The sequence below is a fragment of the Hyperolius riggenbachi genome, chromosome 1, assembly GCF_040937935.1.
Source record: "Hyperolius riggenbachi isolate aHypRig1 chromosome 1, aHypRig1.pri, whole genome shotgun sequence".
NCBI classification, from domain to species: Eukaryota; Metazoa; Chordata; class Amphibia; order Anura; family Hyperoliidae; genus Hyperolius; species Hyperolius riggenbachi.
In genome coordinates, this window is record NC_090646.1 from 218245566 (window position 1) to 218265716 (window position 20151).

The window sequence follows — 20151 nt, forward strand, 5'->3', positions numbered from 1 at the left end:
AGTAGGGTGATACTGATTAGCAATCAACAAAACCCACCTGCCTATCTTTCATCAACACAATCAGGGGCGTCTCTAGCCATTTTGTCACTCAAGGCGAGAAAACCTGTGGCGCCCCCCATAAAATAACCATAACGCAGCAATGATTCACCATAAAATAACCATAACGCAGCAATGATTCCCCATAAAATAATCATAACTCAGCAATGATTCACCATAAAATAACCATAACGCAGAAATGATTCCCCATAAAATAATCATAAATCAGCAATGATTCACCATAAAATAACCATAATGCAGAAATGATTCACCATAAAATATTCATAACGCAGCAATGATTCACCATAAAATAATTATAACGCAGCAATGATTCACGATAAAATAACCATAACGCAGCAATGATTCACCATAAAATAACCATAACTCAGCAATGATTCACCATAAAATAACCATAACGCAGCAATGATTCACCATAAAATAATCATAACTCAGCAATGATTCACCATAAAATAATCATAACTCAGCAATGATTCACCATAAAATAACCATAACGCAGCAATGATTCACCATAAAATAATCATAACTCAGCAATGATTCACCATAAAATAATCATAACTCAGCAATGATTCACCATAAAATAACCATAACGCAGCAATGATTCACCATAAAATAATCATAACTCATCAATGATTCACCATAAAATAACCATAACGCAGCAATGATTCCCCATAAAATAATCATAACTCAGCAATAATTCACCATAAAATAACCATAACGCAGCAATGATTCCCCATAAAATAATCATAACTCAGCAATGATTCACCATAAAATGACCATAACGCAGAAATGATTCACCATAAAATAATCATAACTCAGCAAGGATTCATCATAAAATAATCATAACGCAGCAATGATTCCCCATAAAATAATCATAACTCAGCAATGATTCACCATAAAATGACCATAACGCAGAAATGATTCCCCATAAAATAATCATAACTCAGCAATGATTCACCATAAAATGACCATAACGCAGAAATGATTCCCCATAAAATAATCATAACTCAGCAATGATTCACCATAAAATAACCATAATGCAGAAATGATTCACCATAAAATATTCATAACGCAGCAATGATTCACCATAAAATAATTATAACGCAGCAATGATTCACGATAAAATAACCATAACGCAGCAATGATTCACCATAAAATAACCATAACGCAGCAATGATTCACCATAAAATAACCATAACGCAGCAATGATTCACCATAAAATAATCATAACTCAGCAATGATTCACCATAAAATAATCATAACTCAGCAATGATTCACCATAAAATAACCATAACGCAGCAATGATTCACCATAAAATAATCATAACTCAGCAATGATTCACCATAAAATAACCATAACGCAGCAATGATTCACCATAAAATAATCATAACTCATCAATGATTCACCATAAAATAACCATAACGCAGCAATGATTCACCATAAAATAATCATAACTCAGCAATGATTCACCATAAAATAATCATAACTCAGCAATGATTCACCATAAAATAACCATAACGCAGCAATGATTCACCATAAAATAACCATAACTCAGCAATGATTCACCATAAAATAACCATAACGCAGCAATGATTCACCATAAAATAATCATAACTCAGCAATGATTCACCATAAAATAATCATAACTCAGCAACGATTGACCATAAAATAACCATAACGCAGCAATGATTCACCATGAAATAATCATAACTAATGTGGGCAGCGTTCACCAGGAAATTATGCTAATGTGGGCAGCGTTCACCAGGAAATTATGCTAATGTGGGCAGCGTTCACCAGGAAATTATACTAATGTGGGCAGCGTTCACCAGGAAATTATGTTAATGTGGGCAGCGTTCACCAGGAAATTATTCACAAAAAATGTATAATCACCTGTAAAAACAAAAGCATTTACTCACCTGCAGAAGAGTCCTCTCCCTGGGCGCAGCCTCCCCCGACGGTCTGCAGCAGCGCAGCCAGCCTGTGAAAGTTCCGCACTGACCTGCAGAGCAGGGCTACGGTAAAATGAAGCCTATGAATAGTCTCCAGTACAGGGCTTCAGACGCCATCTTGCCATAGCCCTGCTCTGCCTGCTGGAAGACTGCAGGCTGGAGCAGGGAGATGCGGGGATGAACTGGCGCAGCGTCTATTAGACACCGCTGCCAGTTCACCACAGGGGTCGCACAGTCTGGCGGGGAAGGTGGGCACTTCCCCTCCCCCGCGGCGGTGGCGCTCCTCCCCCACCCAGCGCTCCAGGCCACCGTCTGTTCTTGCCTGGTGGCTGGGACGCCTCTGAACACAATGTATATGGAACTGGGGCTGGTTCTAGTACACACCATACAATTTTCTTTTAGATTGTTCTGTAAGATTTTCTGCAAGATTTTCTGTAATTAGATTATTTTCTGTAAAGTACTGGTAGAGACTGGTCATTATCTCGGGGTACATAGTCTTCTGGTTATCTTCTGTGTGCTGAGTAGAACAATGCTTAATTGGTAGGGTGATAGATGGTTGGAAATTATCTATCTGGCAGGTAAATCTTACAGAAAATCTTACAGAAAATTGTATGGTGTGTTTAGGTAACCTTTATGGGCTATTCATTGTCTAATTTCCTTATCAAAATACAGGACCCTTGAAATGTCAATACTAACGTCCTAGAGAGAAGTAAGCAAGTTTTCTCACTTAATGGTAGGGATGAGCAGAATCTTTAAATTCCCATTTGCCAGAATCCAGTCAAGGCATTTAACCACCCTGGTGTTTTGATTCTTTGCGGCGCTCGGCTGCGGGTGGGTTTTTTTTCACCTATTTTTTTTTTTATCATGTAGCTAGCCTAGCGTTAGCTACAGGATTACCCCATCCCTGCGTTATCCCTCCCACCCCTCCCACCCCTCCGATCATACCTAACAGGAAATACCGCTCTGAACGGGATTTCCTGTTAGGGCTTCCCTCGTGACCATGGTGACTATCGGAATGACGTCATCCACGTCATGATGTCAGGGGGAGTCCTAATCCACCCCATAGCCGAAGCCTGGCGGTGATTGGCCAGGCTGTGCTATGGGTCTGGGACGGGGGCCTCTTTTGCGGCGCGTAGCGGCAGATCGGAAGTGAGCGGCGACAATCAAATAAAACATGCAGCTAGCAAAGTGCTAGCTGCGTGTTTTAAAAAAAATTTTTTTAAAACGACCAACCAGAGGCTGAGATATCCAGCCTGACGGTACTGGACGAGCTGAGCTCGTCCGTAACGCTAGGCTGGTTAAAATCTCTGCATGGAAGTTACATTCATCAGAGAATGCACTACAGTTTATAGCGAAGGGGAGAGAGCTTTAGATGGAATATCAGCCATAAAAATTATCACAGAGGCTCCATAAGGTACGCACTACAAAAGGAAACGACGAGTCCGCCGGATCCTCCCGTTGGGCGGTCTTTAGCCGACAGTATGCACGTGTGTACGCGCTGTCAGCGGACTGATAAGGCTGTTTCAGTGGATCGTTCAGAAACAGCCTTATCAGTCCGCCCATCAGTCTGCCGACAGCAGATACACATGCGCATACTGTCGGCTAAAGACCGCTCAGCGGGAGGATCCGGCGGACCCGACATTTCCTTTTGTAGTGCGTGTGTACGCACCTATAGAGGGTACTTTCAGTACCTGCAACTGAGAAGCTGAATTTCTGTGTCAATAAAGCAGCACACAGCTGTCGAGTGTCGCTATCTCTGTGTTTTTTATCAATCTCTATTTGTGTATTGAAAGTTTTTGTGGCATTTTTTTTTTTTAAAGGGTGATACAATCACCGGTAGTTCCCTCTATGAGGCCATCATCTTGGCGGTGCAAGCACTCCCGTCTTACAACCCTACCACAGGGCATGCTTTAAAATGTAAACTAACACTCTAATTGCCCAAATCATTTACATCTAAGCTGATTCTTTAACAAAGACGTGAAGCGGTCTGAGAGGAAGTTGGGATTGGTAGAGAAAGTGCCTGTTTGTACTGCCAGGAAAATGTCAGCATGTAGTAGCACATTTTGCCAATTTTTTGAGTGGGGTGCTTGCTAGGTGCAGTGTATCAGTCGAACTGTTTGGGTTTAGCAGTCTGCTCAGTGTGACTGGATAGTGTACTAGTTAAGGGCACCACCTTTGACATAGGAGTCAAGGGTTTGAATCTCGGCTCTTCCTGTTCAGTAAACCAATAGCTTTTTAGTAAGAAGTCACTGGGCAAGACTCCCTAACACTGCAGGGTGGCCCATTGAGCGCACCCTTAGTGGCTGCAGCTTTCAAGCCAGTGGTGTAGCTAAGGAGCTATGGGTCCCGGTGCAAGTTTTACATTGGGCCCCCCAAAGCACTCTAAACATAACAATTGATACGGCACACCAAAACCTGCCAAGGACAACCACAGTGTCAGAGGTGCAAGAAGAGGGTGGGAACAGTTTGTTAATGATCACTACTATTCAAAGCATTTATAGAAGTGATCATTACCATCACAGGACCAATAAAGAGCTAATACTGTGTTTGATGGAGGGCCCTTCTGGCACAAGGGCCCCGATGCGGTCGCTACCTCTGCACCTCCTATTGTTATGCCACTAGAGCTTTGAGTCCAACAAGAGAAAAGCACTATACAAATATTGGAATTAGGTGGGGTATATCAGCTGAACTGAATGAATTGTTTAGATGCACTGAAAGTCCTTGTTTGGGTTTAGCAGTTTGCTCAATGATATTACCATATAGTACATGGGCAATTTATTCTCTTTATTATGTATCCAAAAAGCAAATGAAAAATAAAACTTGTTGAGAGAAAATAAATGGTTTGTGTCAGAATAGGGTTCTTTGCACACAGGCTAAACAGATCAATTATCTTACGCAATGTCACTTTTTACCCTCACAGATAATAATATGTCTCTTTTGCTAGTAAAGGCAGCAGCTTATGTTATAAGTGATTGTAGCATGTAATCAGTACTCAGCTGTCTGCATTACTACTTACTACTCCAGCCATTTAATATGTTAATTATGTCCTTTCCATGCACATTTCCCAACCAGGACCACACAATAGGACAGATCTGGTAAAGTAACTTGGCTTTAGAGGTTGACTAAAATGGGATAAATGTGTTTTCTATTTAGACTTAGCATTTCCAACAGATACTTTTCATATGTCATCTCGGATGTACTTATTTCTAAAACTAACAGCTAAAGAACAATTTCCTAATTAGGAAACCAGCAGAGGATCAAAAGATTACACGATGTGCCATTTCCTTAACAGTGACTTTCCCATTAAGCTATCTTTGCAAACCAAACACGAGTTGTAATAACAGTTCATTTAGCAGAAGTTCATGTTTTACTTATACTAGTTTATTTAATTAATTAACATTACGAGACTGACATTCTAGTTTGTTAGCACTTTGCTGAGAATTGTAGTATTCCACATCGGAAATCTTGATTCAGCCATCATAAAAAAAGTTTCCACTGCAAAGGGGATTTACAATTAGAGTTGGGCCGAACCTCCGATTTTAGGTTCGCGAACCGGGTTCGCGAACTTCCGCGGAAGGTTCGGTTCGCGTTAAAGTTCGCGAACCGCAATAGACTTCAATGGGGATGCGAACTTTGAAAAAAAAAAAATAATTATGCTGGCCACAAAAGTGATGGAAAAGATGTTTCAAGGGGTCTAACACCTGGAGGGGGGCATGGCGGAGTGGGATACACGCCAAAAGTCCCCGGGAAAAATCTGGATTTGACGAAAAGCAGCGTTTTAAGGGCAGAAATCACATTGAATGCTAAATGACAGGCCTAAAGTGCTTTAACCACTTCACCACTGAGGGGTTTTACCCCCTGAGCACCAGAGCAATTTTCACCTTTCAGCGCTCCTTCCATTCATTCGTCTATAACTTTATCATTACTTATCGCAATGAAATGAACTATATCTTGTTTTTTCCGCCACCAATTAGGCTTTCTTTAGGTGGGACATTATGCCAAGAATTATTTTTTTCTAAATGTGTTTTAATGGGAAAATAGGAAAAATGTGGGGAAAAAAATAATTATTTTTCAGTTTTCGGCCATTGTAGTTTTTAAATAATGCATGCTACTGTAATTAAAACCCATGAAATGTATTTGCCCTTTTGTCCCGGTTATAAAACCATTTAAATTATGTCCCTATCACAATGTTTGGCGCCAATATTTTATTTGGAAATAAAGGTGCATTTTTTTCATTTTTGCGTCCATCCCTAATTACAAGCCCATAGTTTATAAAGTAACAGTGTTATACCCTCTTGACATAAATATTTAAAAAGTTCAGTCCCTAAGGTAGCTATTTATGTATTTTTTTTAATTGTAAATTTTTTAATTTTTTTTTAATTACAAAAAAAAAAAAAAAATGGGGAGTGTGGGAGGTAATGAGTTAATTTTATGTGTAAAAGTCATTTATTTGTATGTGAAAAATGTGTAGGGTGTAGTTTACTATTTGGCCACAAGATGGCCACAGTAACTTTTTGTTTTAATGCGACCTCCAAGCTTCCTTCCGGAAGCTTGGAGGAAGTATAAGGAGGCTGGACACGTGAGTTTTTTCTCACAATGATCGCGCTGCCCATAGGAGAGCAGCGGATCATTGCGGGGCTTAGATCAACGAACGGGAATGGATTTTCCCGTTCATTGATCTCTGGGCGAGCGGGCGGCGGCGTGTTTACTAGCGGCGGGCGGCGTGTTTACGAGCGGGAGCGCGGACAGCGTCGGGAACGCGGAAAGTACGTATTTCTCCGTCCCTGGTTGTTAAAGGATGGAAAAAGGGGCTGAGAAATACGTACGCGCGGGGGTAAAGTGGTTAAAACATCTTGCATGTGTATACATCAATCAGGTAGTGTAATTAAGGTACTGCTTCACACTGACACACCAAACTCCACTGAACAGAACAGGTATGCAGTGGCGGGTTCACTAAACAGGTATACAGTGGCGGGTCCACTGAACAGAACAGGTATGCAGTGGCGGGTTCACTGAACAGGTATGCAGTGGTGGGTTCACAGAACAGGTATGCAGTGGTGGGTTCACAGAACAGGTATGCAGTGGCAGCAGGATCACTGAACAGGTATGCAGTGGTGGGTGGGTTCACAGAACAGGTATGCAGTGGTGGGTTCACAGAACAGGTATGCAGTGGCAGGATCACTGAACAGGTATGCAGTGGTGGTGGGTGGGTTCACAGAACAAGTATGCAGTGGCAGGATCACTGAACAGGTATGCAGTGGTGGGTGGGTTCACAGAACAGGTATGCAGTGGCAGCAGGATCACTGAACAGGTATGCAGTGGTGGGTGGGTTCACAGAACAGGTATGCAGTGGCAGGATCACTGAACAGGTATGCAGTGGTGGTGGGTGGGTTCACAGAACAGGTATGCAGTGGCAGGATCACTGAACAGGTATGCAGTGGCAGGATCACAGTACAGGTATGCAGTGGGCTGAGGGCTCACTGAACAGAACAGGTATGCAGCCAGGAAGAAGTTAAGCCTAACTAATCTTTCCCTATATGAGAGACTGCAGCAGCTCGCCCTACTCTCACTAATGCAGGCACACGAGTGGCCGTAATGGCCGCCGCTGCCTGCCTTATATAAGGGGGGGTGGGGCTCCAGGGGCTAGTGTAGCCTAATTGGCTACACTGGGCCTGCTGACTGTGATGTAGAGGGTCAAAGTTGACCCTCAGGTGCATTATGGGGCGAACCGAACTTCTTCCGCAAAACGTTCGCGTGCGGTATCCGCACGCGAACCACCTAAGTTCGCGCGAACCACGTTCGCCGGCGAACCGTTCGGCCCAACTCTATTTACAATGAGCTGTATTATCTACTGTCAGTCAGACCTGGGGATTCCCAGCTCTGTCATTAGCAACTTTGAATTACAGACACCTAATTATCATAACTGACCATTGCTAGATTTGATTTGGCTTTTATAAAAGGCAGTGTATAATAGGAGGACCTGAGATTATATAAGAGGACCTGAGGTGATCCCATGTGAGGTGTATGTGCTTTATCTTCACAGAGGCAGCATTGCAACCACGTTAGGGGATCTGTGGATCCCATGTGCCACTTCTTAAAGGATGTCCAAGGTGAAAATAAACTAATGTGATAAATAATTTGATCTATCCTCCTTCTTCTAAAAATTACTTTTTTTTAGTTATCCTGTGGTTTCATTTTATATTCAAATCTACTTTTACATTTTTACTGTTCCATGACCTCATATCAATGACACATGCACTGAAGTATGCCAGAGCTAAAATCTATGCACTACTGACCTTTTTTTATATTTTTCCTGGCAGTAAAGCCATTTGCTGCCAGGAAAGTGTTTTATGGCTGCAATACCTTATCACTACGGGTTACGCTATAGTCTGACACAGCCTGGACCCAGACAGAAACTGTCACTTGCATACCTGATTTTTAACTCTTTCAAGCAGAGAAAGAAAAAAGGAACACAGCATAGGTATTAGTGTGCCTGGCACTGTACATGCACATGTCTATCGCATTATGTCACATGTCACCTTAGATGTCCTTTAAGTGAACCTGAAGTGAAAACAAAACTTTTGAGATAAATGCATTTTAGGTATATTAAAGAGACTCATATTTTTATGTTTTAGTTTTATAACTTTATTTCTAAGATTGCATCAGACTGCCTCTGCTTTGTTTAGCAGAAAGGACACATAACCAGTGGCCCTTTGAACTCACCTGCAGTAAAACCTCATTAAATCCTTATCTCATTGTTTTTAAGCTTCTTTGGCTTCTATTCACTGTTCAGGAAACTGGACTAAGTTCTAACTCAAGTCTTTTTTCTTGCTTTACTTCATACCAGAAAGGGACTGATAATTTCTTAGCACCTGATTGCAGACACGCACACGAACCCCTGACACCCCCCATGAGTGCATGGTGCCAAGGGACCCTGTGCCTACACAGTACACTGGCACACACAGACTCCTGGACACAGAAAACAGGCATTTTATTAAGTAGAATGTTTATCTCAAGGACGTAACAAAAGCCCCTGCAAGGGATGCAGCCACAGGGGGGCCCTTAGGGGAGAAGCCTGAGGGGGGCCCCTGGGTCTGAGGCCTTCTAGAGCCATTTTTAGGTGCAGGTGGGGGCACAGTGCAGGAAGGAGGATCAGCAGGCACAAACAGCAGCGGGATGGGAGGCCCTGACTGCACCCTCCCTCACCTCGGGCTACCATCAGAGCTCACCCCTCCAGCAACGACAGCTGGGGGGGGGGGGTCATCCAAAGTTTTGCAGGGGCGCCCAGTGATTTCTAGTTATACCCCTGGTTTATCTCTTCATGTTACATGTCGCTTCAGGTACGCTTTCACATACATTGCATGCTTAATGTCCAAGTAACAATGGGGTTCTTTCACAAAACCCTGATAAAATTGTTGTGTGGACACAGTGGACAGTAGTTCTACCAGTGTTTACTCAACAATGTAGCATGCGTTGCGTACGTAGCACAACTTGCCCATCATGATGGACATCATGAGGAATTAAAAAAATTTAAGGGGGGTGTATACCATTTCCCCCCTCCTGCTTTCCAAGTCTTTAATTAACCTCTTCTCACCCATTCAGACAAGTATAGCCAGGATAGCTGAGGCAACCTGCTATGAGGATGGTTTGCTGGGGCTCCAGTGAAGAAGAAGGATTGGAGAGCAGTGACAACAATCACAGCGGGTCTCGGATGGTCAGTTCAGAGGGACGGGAAGTGATGGGGAGCAATGGTGCCAGGAAAGCCTGACATGCTGCGGTGGACATCGAGTAAGTGCAAGGAAACATGCTGCCTCTAGCAACGAACTTCAGGTATGTGCACATCTCCTGGGGGAGCGAGGCAGCAGTGCCATCGTGCTAAAAGACAGCTGCATGGCACAAATGCCTCGCTTCCCATTGCTAAGCAAAGCCTGGTATGCAGGAGCATAACTCTGAAAGTGGCAAGTTATGCTCCTTACTCTCGGACATTGTTTAGGTGAAGCTGGCAATTTTATGCCAACCAGCATGATTGTGTTTATAATATGCCTTGATCAGTTTTGAGTTTAGAAAAACAAATCTGAAGTGAAAATTAAGTGATGAGAATAGAATAGGACTTTAAATAGGACTTTCCTGGAATCATATGGTGTTGTGTCCTATTTAAAAAATAAAATCTACCTTTAAACCTTGACTATCTCAGGTAAATGAAGTTAATTATTTTAGTGTTATTCAGCTCTCATTGAACTTATATGTCTTGTGCACTTAGTACTTGTGCACTTTTCTCAGTTATTTCAAACCCTATACAACATAACTTTTTATCCTGTAATGCTGGGAATACACAATGTGTTTTTTTGGTCGATTTTCCGCTCAATTTCCTACTCGATTCACTTATCTTTTCTTATCTATTTCCATTCACTTCTATGAAAAATCAATCAGAAAAAACGATCGGACATGTCGGAAATTATCTATTGAACCATCTATCTGCCGAAAAAACTTATGGTGTATTCCCAGCATAATGCTGGGCATACATGGGTGGACCCGACTCCCGCCGCCCCCCCCCCCCCCCGCCCCTGCCACCATCCGGATCGATTCCCGACCGTCTCCGCGGGCACTTCCTTATCTTTCGCTTGACTCCCCACTATTGTCCGCCCCCGGGGATCGAGTGGGGTATCGATCCGGCGGGTCATCGGACCTGTCGGAAATTATCAGCTGGGAGCATCAGCGGCTCGATACACGGTACAGAAACGTACCGTGTATCCCCAGCATTAGACATCACAAACTGCAACTATGTACTTATCTGAGACACACCTTAAGCTTCGTACACACATCTAATTTTTACAAACTACGGGTTGTTCTGAGTTTGTCGGTGTGTACAGTCTGTTGTCAGGCTGATAAGGCTGGTTTTGTCTGATCCGCCGAGCGGATCAATCAAAACCAGCCTTATCAGCCTGACAACAGACTGTAAACACCGGCAAACTGTTGTCAGAACGACTGCCCTGCGGTCGGGTCTGACGACCCATAGTTTGTAAAAATCAGACGTGTGTACGTAGATTTAAGGTCCTATGGGAGAAACATGCTTTACAAATATTTTGTTGTTGTTAGTTATCAGTGAAAGTTATGCTACAGAACAACTGAAGAGAATCTGTCATTTAGAGGCCTAGATTTTTAACCCTTACAGTAAGAAACAAGAAAAAAAAAGACATTAGCTAGTTCGAGGTAGGATTCAGACTGAATTCACATGCTTTTCTCATCATGTCATATGTTGTTACTTCTAGTTCCCCTAAATGTTAATAGTCTATAAATGTCTTAACTACTTTGCTCCCAAAAAACGTTTGAAAATCGCAGACAATTAGCATGATATAGCCAATATAAACATGATATAGCTATAAAATAATGGGCGCCCTTTTCACCGCTTATAGCCACAAATAACTGTGGCACCCTTTTCATCTGATACCATCGTACACTGTAACCTCTTAAAAGGTTAGGGAAAATATGTTGCTCAAATAAAAACTTCATTGTTGCTCGCATTTTTAGCCTTTAACAGCATTAAATCAATTTAGATGTAACCTATTCCATGCATAATTGGAAAAGTAAACAGAAGAAAGGAATGAAACAAAAGAACTGAGACAAATTAAATTAACTCTTTCCTTGGCTAACCTATCCTTAATGCATCCACACGTCAACAAAAATGTTCTAAAAATGAAAGTTTATAAGGTACAATGGGGCATATTCACTAAACTGCGGCAATCAGAATAAGGTGAGTAAAGTATGATGAGTAGAGCACTCATTATTCAGAATACCACATGTTTGTGAATACACCCCTATGTAACTTAGTCCCATTAGCAACAGCAACTCAGATTCACCCTGCACAAAGATTTTCCATTTTTCCTAGACACCAATCCAAATACTAGCCAGCCCAGAGGGGCGTTACAGGTGGTGTTAACTACGCATACTTTAACTAAGATATATAAAATATATTTAAAACAAACCACCTCCTAAGAAATGTTCAGAAATAGTGATGGCTGTTGGGGGTACTTGCCTTCGGGCAGGGGCGTAGCGTAGCAATCACCCCTGCGACCCTAGCTGTCGCAAGAGGGCCCAGAGGCTTTGGGAGCCCCTCCTCCTTCCTCAACCGCAAGTGCAACCCATTAGCAAGAAAACCTCCCCGTTCGCTGACGAAAACTGTCCCTGCCCATGCAGAGTAGCTAGTAGCAGGACATCTGTAATTTTTTCCTGCCTCCAGAGGCTGCTTCACAGCAGAACACTCTCTGCTGCCATTCGCTGGTGCACAATCAGTTGACCAAGAAGACCCCATGCTATCATTTTTGCAGGGGGGCCCTGTTAAGTCTAGTTACACTGCCTTTGGGGGACTGTTCCTAGCCCCTGTTTGTTTGTGCTCTGACATTTTCTCAGTCCAGAGCTGCAGCAGTTTCAAGCTTCCGTGTCAGTGTTGTGTATCCCTTCCCACCCCAATGCATTCCTGGAGATGTGGTCCTTCAATGCGAGTACATATCTTGGCCGGGAGATGAACTCACATTAAAGGACTACATCTACCAGAATGCATTGCGGCAGTCGGGGACATGCAGTACTGCTGTAGGCACTACAAACTGCAGCAACTGCATTTTGAGAGTAACCCCCCAGGTAAGTAATGCCAGCCACACCCCCCCCCCCCCTTGCCTAGGATGATTGGATATGCGAAACTATGCCCCTCCTCGAGCATTCTGGGAGACCAGGTATTATTTGAACTGGCTTTGGAAGTCTCAGTAGATAAACATTCCACAAAGCTGCACTTGACAGGACAGGACTAAAGATGTTGCCACCTGGGATAAGTTTCAGAATGTAAATCAGGATGAGGAAAGATTTTACAATAGGAAAACACCTTATAAAGTAATGTTGTAAAATATAAACACTGCAATTCCTTTTTATTGATCCATACGCTTTTTTGTTACATTCCAATCCCATGATGTGAAGCTGAAATTAAAACTGTGGCCTATGTTCAGGAAGCCCTGAGCGTACACCGCCTGCATTGTTTATTATTTATCAATTAGGGTTGATCATGGCCCCTCCCACACACAAAAGACAAACAATAAAGCACCGGCAGCACTTAAGGTACCTTGGACAATTAGTATAGATAAACACTTCCTGGTATTAGCATAGACCGGGGCCTAACTCAACTCCATTACCTCTTATTAGGTATAGGAGCTTTTCCCAGTATCTTCTGGGGAGATGTGCTGCGATTGGTGATTGGGGGATGCAAATCGCTTCACACCGTGGACAGATATCCACAAAAGTAGTATATTTTGGCCGGCAGATACATTCAAGCTGTGGGCATATTGATGATAAATGTTAAGCTTGCGGCTTGCAACTACAGACCTATAGGATGTGAGGGGATGGACTTGGGGGGTGGGGAAAGTGGTGTTTACATATGTAATTAGGAGTGCCCCATCAGGTCCTCCCATTTGTATATGATTGGCTATGTGTTTGTATATTTGTAATGTCAGAACTGGGTGCCAACATTGGAGAAGGGTGCCAACCCGAAACAGCAGGCTGCAAAACAGTTCTTTTATCATGTTTGTTTTAATCATAAACTAAACTTAAAGTTACTCTGGAGGTGGCGCAACATTTGCATATTGTTTATTATAGAAATAATAAATGCAGTGAACTGCAAGATGGCTAAACGGTTGGAGGAGATTTTAAACTAGGATCTGGGGGGAGGCGGGAGGATAAAGTCTCAAAATGTAGACAAGATAAGGTAAAAAGACAGTGGGAGCCTAACATTATGGGGGGTGGAGAGGGGGGTGGGGACAGTGTAAAGATTAAGGAGGTTGGTAAAACTTCAAGTAGCCCATTTCAGGTAAACAAAATTGGTAAATGTGGTGGTAAAAATATAAAGTGCATGGTAACCAATGCTCGGAGCCTTGCAAATAAAATAGACGAACTAGAGTTTATTCTGAATGACAAAGGCTATGACATTGTGGGAATAACCGAGACATGGATGGATGAAAGCCATGACTGGATAGCTAATTTAAAAGGGTACAATGTGTTTAGGAGGGATAGACCAGGGAAAAAAGGTGGAGGGGTTTGTCTCTTTGTTAAGAATTCTCTTACAGCTGTCCTCAACGATGAGATGGAGGAAGATTGCGAAGATGTGGAGTCCGTTTGGGTAAATATTCATGGTGGAAATAAAAGTTGCCAATTGCTTATTGGGGTATGCTACAGGCCACCACATATTCATGAAGCTGCAGAACTGCGATTACTGCAGCAAATTGAAAAAGCTGCAAGTAAAAATGAGGTCATAGTTATGGGCGACTTCAACTTTCCAGACATTGACTGGGGTATTGAGGCTTCCCATTCTGGTAAAAGCAGCAGATTTCTGGCAGCACTACAGGACAATTACTTGACTCAAATGGTAACGGAACCAACTAGGGGGAATGCGTTACTGGATCTGATCATTTCTAATAGACCAGATAATGTATCAAATGTGCAGGTTCAAGAACATTTGGGAAATAGTGATCACAACATGATAACGTTTGATCTGGTGACTGATAGGCCACGGGGCAGCGGGACCACTAAAACTATGCATTTTAGAAAAGCAAAGTTCAATCAAATTAGGCAGGCACTAAGTTTGGTGAACTGGGATAATGTACTAAAAGGGGAGGACACTGAAGGGAAATGGCAAGCTTTTAAACGTATTCTCAATCAATATTGTAGTATGTATATCCCATATGGAAACAAAATGTCTAGGAATAAAAAAAGGCCTCTATGGATGAATAGAAAGGTTAGAGATAAAATGAAGAGGAAAAAGAATGCCTATAAGGTCCTAAAACAGGAGGGGACCGAGGCTGCACTCAGCAATTATAAGGAGTGCAATAAAAATTGTAAAAAATAAATTAGGCTGGCAAAGATCGAAGCTGAAAATCAAATCGCTAGGGATATCAAATCTAACCCAAAAAAGTTTTACAAGTACATCAACTCTAAAAAAAGAAAGGTTGACTGTATAGGACTCCTAAAGGATGAGGGTGGGAACTCAATGGTGGATGACCAAGGTAAGGCAGAGTTATTAAATGCTTTCTTTGCTTCTGTCTTCACAAAGGAAACAGCACTGTTGCAAATTACAGAGGCAGAAGAGTCTTAATCTTCTAACTGTAATATTAAATACTTAACGCAGGAAGAAGTGAAGGCAAGACTAAATAAATTAAAAATAGACAAGGCACCTGGCCCGGATGGCATGCATCCTCGGGTCCTAAGGGAATTAAGTTCAGTTATAGATAAACCCCTTTATCTTATCTTTTGTGACTCTCTTTCAACTGGCAGAGTCCCAGTGGATTGGCGTACAGCCCACGTTTTCCCATTATTTAAGAAGGGCAAAATATCAGATCCAGGAAATTATAGACCTGTAAGCTTAACATCAGTTGTATGCAAACTATTTGAGGGGTTACTAAGAGATACTATACATGACTTCATAGTAGAAAATAATCTTATTTCTCAGCATCAACATGGGTTTACTAAAGACAGGTCCTGTTTGACTAACATGCTCAGCTTTTATGAGGTAGTGAATGCTAATATGGATATTGGGAATGCTGTAGATGTGATATACTTGGACTTTGCTAAGGCCTTCGACACTGTTCCCCACAAAAGTCTGGTGCAAAAGCTGGGGATGCAAGGACTGGGGAAGAGTCTGTGTGCTTGGATAGGGAACTGGCTAATGGACAGAAAACAAAGAGTCGTGGTCAATGGATCATACTCAAAATGGGAGACTGTTAGCAGTGGGGTACCACAGGGGTCTGTACTGGGTCCAGTGCTCTTCAATTTATTTATTAATGACCTAGTGGATGCAGTAGTGAGCAATGTTGCCATTTTTGCAGATAATACAAAATTGTGCAGAATCATCAACTCTCAGGAAGCTAGTGTCATATTGCAACAGGATCTGGATAGGATAACTATATGGGCACATAAATGGCAGATGAAATTCAATGTTGAAAAATGTAAAGTCATGCATTTTGGTCGTACCAATGGTCTAGCTCCATACAAAATAAATGGGAGACAGTTGGGGACATCAAACTTGGAGAAGGACTTAGGAGTACTCATCGACAACAAGTTAAATAATCGTACTCAACGCCAAGCCGCTGCAGCTAAAGCTAACAAAATTTTGGGATGCATTAAAAGGGAAATAAAAACTCGAGATGCGAGCATAATATTGCCCCTGTTTAACTCTCTAGTAAAGCCACATCTGGAATATGGAATTCAGTTCTGGGCACCACATTACAAAAAAGATATTGCAGTTTTAGAGCAGGTGCAGAGACGAGCAACAAAATTGATACGTGGGATGGAAGGTCTCACTTACCAAGAAAGGTTAGATAAACTGGGTTTATTTAGTCTAGAGAAAATACGCCTTAGAGGAGATCTGATTAAGATGTATAAATACATCAGAGGGCAATATAATAGCTTGGCGGATGAGCTTTTTGTCCCTAGGCCTTCTCAAAGGACTAGAGGACATGATCTGCGCATGAAGGAAAAACGTTTTAGCCATTTATTTAGGAAAGGGTTCTTTACAGTAAGAGTGATTAAGATGTGGAATGCATTGCCACAGGAAGTCGTTATGGCAAACTCTATACCTGCATTTAAAGGGGGCTTAGATGCTTTCCTTGAGTTGAATGACATCCATGGCTACAATTACTAGGTAAGGCAGAATGATGTTGATCCAGGGATTTTATCTGATTGCCATCTGGACTCGGGAAGGAATTTTTCCCTTTTGGGGCTAATTGGACCATGCCTTGTAAGGGTTTTTTCGCCTTCCTCTGGATCAACAGGGATATGTGAGGGAGCAGGCTGGTGTTGTACTTTGTACTGGTTGAACTCGATGGACGTATGTCTTTTTTCAACCAAAATAACTATGTAACTATGCATCAACTCTATGCAATCTCCTCCCCAGCCTGCCATTAATCTTCCCATGCAATTAGATGCAGTGCATAGGGTAGTCTGGTACTGTGAGGAGGCAGCTAGAGGGAGTGCTGTAAAGCTAAACCTATTATTGCCATCTCCAGTAACCTGTCAAAGGATCTTCGTTTACGATAATAAAGAGCCTATCATGCATACAAAAGACTTGCACATACACAAAATTGATGGATGGGGGGAATTAAGGCCATTTTTGATTGTATTTACCCTTTAAGGCTGAAAGTGCCAGGCTTAGTATTAGTCAACATGTTACTGAAGAGGTTGCTTGAGGTCCCTAAGTGCAAGTAGTGCTGCATGAATTAAACAAAAGAGCAATTACACCTTTCCATGCTGCCCAACAACTGTTAAATTCTATTTCCAGCCACATATTTAAACAAAAGAGACTTCAGAAGACCTTTGGGCATGATTCTATAACATGCATTCTGTGCCAAGCTTCTCAGGTTTACCTCTTGGCAAGAGTAACTTAAGCTGTTGCCTTGACAGCAAATGAAATTAAAGACCGGAGCGCAGCTCAATTTGTGAACAGCTAGCTAGGTTACTCAATATAGACAAGAAATTTCATGTTTAAGTTTAAAAGTGAAGTATGACTATTTACTAAAAAGTTTGGAAGGACAGTATACAGCAGAGAATACAGTTACAGGTATCTGACTGTTACCATGAAGGGATTATGTCTGCTTTTGATGAAGGTGGAACACTTCTATAGTCTCGCAGCTAGACCACCTAAACTTGGTACCCACATGAAGACTGCAAAAGTTTATACATTATAAATCAATAATAATAATAATAATAATTAAATTATATTAAAAGTAGAAGGAACAATTTAAGTTGGTTGCGGTTTAAACATTTACAACCTCCACTGTTATTCCATAGTGAATGTTACATGAAAATGTATAATGGGTACCAAATCAGCTTTAGTCAATTATACAATAAAACTGAGGCCTGAAAGAAGTGTCTGTGCATGGCAATGTTAATGCTATTTAATGAATATGCCCCATGTTATGTAGGAAATCCCTTCACATAACATTGTATGTGTGTTGACAGCAGGGACAGCAGAGGTGTTAAAATACAATTATTATTAGAGTATTTTTTTTTCTTTTTTAAGCTTAAAGGACCACTAGCGCGAATCATTTAATTTTCAGCCATCTCACAGTAGATTTAATAAGTATATAGAAGCCTTTTTGTGTCTATTTTTTTTGTTGTGATGGCCCTTTAATTTTAGATAGATCATTGTAATCTGTGGCCGTCAGTGCCTGACATAGCGCTGACGGACTTTTGTAACCAGCAGTCACAGCAGGAGGAGCCTTGGCAGGTTTTGGGAGAAAAAAAAAACAGATGGTTTAGCCCTGCTTTTATCAACTGCCAAAAACTGTACTGTACAGCTCACCTGCTGCTCACCTCTGTAAAGGAGCCAGGGTTTAGCTGTTATAGTTAGTCCAGGCATAAAGCACACTATTTTTGTCTTTGCAGGTTAATTTTAAGCAAAACAGAAATTTTCCCTCTTAAAACAGCTATAATTCAGGTTGGAGTGAGCATTTGATGGCTCCCACGCTGCATCACTGCTGCATACGCAAATCATCCTTAGTTGTAAGTTAACCACACCTCCAGAATAACATACATACAGACTGTTTCGGATTGGTTGATCCTCATCAGTGCATGGGTTTAATTTTAGTACTGGCCTTTGGTTATTATATAGCTAAAACATGGGCTGCTAAGATATTGTCCCCCCAGCGATTGTATTCAGTGCAGGGCTGCAGACAATAGCAGGTATGCATTAAGGTTATGGTTAAAGGTGGCCATTTGCCATCAGATTCGACCAACAGATAGATCCCTCTCTGATCGAATCTGATCAGAGAGGGATCGTATGGCCACCTTACTGCAAACAGACTGTGAATCGATTTCAGCCTGAAACCGATCACAATCTGTGGAGCCGCCGCTGCTGCCGCCCCCCCCTCATACATTACCTGCTCCGGCCGGCGCGAGTCCCCTGGTCTCTGCTGTCTTCTTCTCTGCTCCGGACCGGTCCTGCAGCTACTGAACTTTCTGTCCAGGGAAAGTTTAAACAGTAGAGGGCGCTCTACTGTTTAAACTTCCTGCTGGGACAGGAAGTTCTGTGTAGCTGCAGGAACGGTCCGGAGCGGAGAAGAAGACAGCAGAGACCAGGGGACTTGCGCCGGCCGGAGCAGGTAATGTATACCCGTTGTATTGCGTTGGTCGTCGGGCATTCGAACGCCGCTATCGACGCACTCCCGACCCGCCGGCGATCGAGAAAAATCTTCCGCACGGACGGATCAACGGGAATCGATGGGAACGATCGATTTTGGACGGAAATCGATCGTTCTGTCAGCGGTGTGTGCGGCGATTTCACAGCCGATTCGATCACTGTGATCAGATCGGCTGTATATCGGCAGGAAAATCGTTAGGTGTATGGGCCCCTTTAGAGTTAGGCATTATATAGAAGGTTCACTATTAAAGGATAGGATATGAGTTGGTTGTATTTTTTTTGTTTTTTGTTTAGGGCTAGCCATTAACATCAAGAAAGCTGAAGTCATGTCATCTGCTCCAATGAACAGTCAACAAATTGATGAAGAAAAAGTAGAAGTTGTATAGAAGATCTCTGGAAATATGCCTGAAGAAGGGGACTAGATTCCAGAAAGCTTGCATCATTTAACTCTATCAGTCAGCCATTAAAAGGTGTTACTTTTTACAAAACTTTGTTTTTTCTACCTACATAATTTGTTTGGATAACACCGTACAGACATTTTTTTGCTACTGACAAGATACTAAAGGATAGAAATGTTACTTTACGTTAAAACAGTAGAAAGGAAAAGCAGAAATTGCTGGCACTGCAGACGTTGCACATCCAGGGAGGGGGAGGAGGGAGAGGAGGGAGCACTGCACAGCCCCAAACGGAAATACATGTGGAGTGTATCCTCAGCGTGCTCAGGCCCAAGTCACAGCATGATTAAAAGGAGGAGAAGAAAGCGCCGGCACTGCTGTCATACACTTTATTTTGACGTTGGTAAAATCAATGCAAGGAAATTCATCCAGACAAATTGAAAAGACACATACCGTGGGTGGATGTAGCAGGTGCGGTGGGTGCAGAGCCTGACGGCCGTTTCGCGCGATATACGCTTCTACGGAGGCTATCCTCCTTTTAATCAAAATGTTACTTTACGACCAAAGATCAGGATATTTAGAT

At 42.2% G+C, this 20151-nt stretch overlaps 1 protein-coding gene and 1 long non-coding RNA gene across 2 annotated transcripts in view; one reads left to right on the forward strand and one right to left on the reverse strand.

The window, feature by feature from the left end:
* The window catches only part of SYNPO2 (synaptopodin 2), a 304927-nt gene that overhangs the window by 239601 nt on the left and 45175 nt on the right, over positions 1–20151 (reverse strand). The window lies entirely within an intron of this gene.
* Positions 8045–19637, forward strand: LOC137571447 (uncharacterized). The gene is made up of 3 exons (XR_011031357.1): positions 8045–8113; positions 9606–9833; positions 19468–19637. It is a non-coding gene; the product is annotated as an uncharacterized lncRNA (long non-coding RNA).